The sequence below is a fragment of the Oratosquilla oratoria genome, chromosome 20 (genome assembly GCF_046742065.1).
Source record: "Oratosquilla oratoria isolate Oo_2021 chromosome 20, ASM4674206v1, whole genome shotgun sequence".
Taxonomy (NCBI): Eukaryota; Metazoa; Arthropoda; class Malacostraca; order Stomatopoda; family Squillidae; genus Oratosquilla; species Oratosquilla oratoria.
This window is the reverse complement of record NC_134796.1, coordinates 42,378,330-42,380,829: the sequence shown is the minus strand read 5'-3', so window position 1 is coordinate 42,380,829 and position 2,500 is coordinate 42,378,330. Positions and strand designations below refer to the sequence as shown.

The 2,500-nt window shown below is 48.9% G+C and overlaps 1 protein-coding gene across 1 annotated transcript in view; it reads left to right on the top strand.

Annotated features, from left to right (window-relative positions):
- LOC143036500 (BMP-binding endothelial regulator protein-like) overlaps positions 1-2,500 on the top strand; it is a gene marked incomplete at its 5' end in the record, with an annotated part of 190,357 nt that overhangs the window by 172,266 nt on the left and 15,591 nt on the right.

Genomic DNA, 2,500 nt, shown 5'->3' with positions numbered 1-2,500 from the left:
CATACTGTGACGGCTTGGGTGTCCATCAAACGACCAAGCAAGTCGGAATGGCTTTAATGGATTTTTGAGAGTTCTTTGTCACTTTCGTATTCCGCGTTGGGGATCATGGTGCAGATGTTGTCTGGGAACCGTTGTAACCACATGGGTTGGAGTATGTCGATAGTGTTGTGGATGTTGCCGTCAGTGGAGGGTATGCGGACTAGCGCCCTCATTTCCGGAAGGGCGTTGATCTTCGAACGACTCTCTCGGTAATTGTAGTATCCTGTTCACCCTTGAGGTAGCCGAAGGCGCGAAACGCTGGAGGAGGAACTTCTTCAGTTCCTCGTATTAGATTGGGTCGCTGTCTTTGGCGTCGAGCCATTCGGCGATGAGGTCGAAAGTTTAGTCAGGTAGGCAAGCGAGGACGTGGTCGGCTTGTGCCACAGTCTTCACTCTGAACTGTATCTCGGAACCATGTGACAGAGTTGATGGGGTCAAAGGTGAGTAGTTTGACCTGGGATGCGGCGACGAGGGGCAGAGGGTGGGGGTTCCTGGGTTAAGGATATCGCTGGCGGCATCGGCGTTGTTTGGTGACGAAGTTTCAGACGAGTCGATTATGGTGGCAGTGGTGAAAACTGGTTGTGTCGTTGCTGGGGGCACCACTGTGACGGGTTATGTGTCCATCAAACGACGAAGCAAGACGGAATGGACTATGAACTACCTAGAAAAGACCATCCGCTCACGCGAGATCGGTAGTTGTAGGAGGGGAAGAGACGTCTGTATGAAAATGAAAAGATAGTTGTGTGTAAAAAGAGGGCTTCTGCCACTGGGCGATTTTAGGGATTTTTATTTCGTGGGGTCGTGGCTTTGGGGGTGTGGGCAGGAGACTTGGGGTTGGAGGTTGGGATCAATACGTGTGACCGTGAGGTTACGTAGGGATATTTATTCTTCTTATCCTCATCCAACAAAGTTAGAAAATGAGTCTGAATTCTGAATTCCTAGGAAAGACCACCCGCTTGCACAGGATCGGTTTTTGTGGGAGGGGAAGAATGTCTGTAAGAAAATGAAAAGATAGTAGTGTATAATAAAAGAGGGCTATTGCCACCGGGCGATTTAGCGAGCGATTAGGGGCTGTTGGTGGTCGTGGCTCGGGAGAAATGGACTGGGAGCTTGGACGGCGGCGCCGACGTCGGGATTAAAATGATTAGGAGGCTTGGGTTTACACAGGAGTTATATACAAATCATGAGGCTCAGCCGGGAGCGCTATCGAACAATCAGAACCTCGCTCGTGGGCTGAGCGAGTTCGCGAGCATCTAGTGAGTAGCGTCTCGCGAGTGGCGTTTGCTACTTCCACGTACGCAAGGAGTTTGTACGCGAACTGGGATTTGGTTGGCTGACTGCAGTGCGGTCCCGAGCTGAGGCTTCACAGTACCCAAACCTAAACAGCTACTGATCCTTATCTATGCAAATACTCCTTCGCTTTCATCTGTTTCACATGTTTTTCTACATAAGTAATGCATAAATCATATTTCTGTTTTTTTTTATACAAAAATGCATAAAGATAACCACGACAGGCGATGTATCTATATAGATTCTGATGTATTATACAACACTTGTCATTGAGCGCAACAGTTCGTCATATAGGTAATTATGAGTGAGATAAATTGTTTCCCGTAATAATAAAACAAATCCCGTGGGGATCCTGTCGGCCGTCTTTGTAGTGCCCCTGGACATTATGATGCCATGCCCATGTCCTTGGAAACAGCCATTGCCGTTCTGGTCTCTTTTTTTTTTTTTTTTTTTTTTTTTTGCTGAGGCTGGTAGGCTACCCGGTCGGACCTTAACCTTGTCGGGACTGTTCGAACGCAGGATAGACGGTGAGTCCGCGGCATGCCGCTGCAGTGACGATACGGGGAGGATATTGATGTATCACATACACACACAGCGGTCGGGGGTGGTGGTCATTACTCAGAGTGGATGAAGCCTTTTCTAACCTCTGCGCCGCGACGAGGGTTCGAACAGTCACGCCATGGCGGACCCCCAACCGTCAGCGGAGACAATCCTCAACCTCCTTCCCAGTAAACAGCTTAAGCTCACGGCCCCGGGCGAGAATCGATCTGCCGACCCCGTGATTACGAGACGAGCGCGGTACCACTGTACTATTCAGGAGCCTTAGTCTGAATTGTATTTAGTATGGGGTGCGTGTTGATTGCCTTCTAACCCTGTGTGTGTACGTATGTATGTGTGTGTGTGCGTGTGTGTGTACGTGTATGTGTGTGATTCACCACCACGATCGCAGATCACGTGCTGTACTCGTGATCGATACCTGTTACCCATCCAGATAAGAGTTCAAGGCTTCTGTATAGCCTGATCTATGTTTTTATGATGGGGCCTTACGCGCGCACACACACACACACACACACACACACACACACACACACACACACACACACACACACACAACAACAACAACAACAACAACAATTTAAGAACAAACTTGATCTTGCGAGAAAAAAAGACG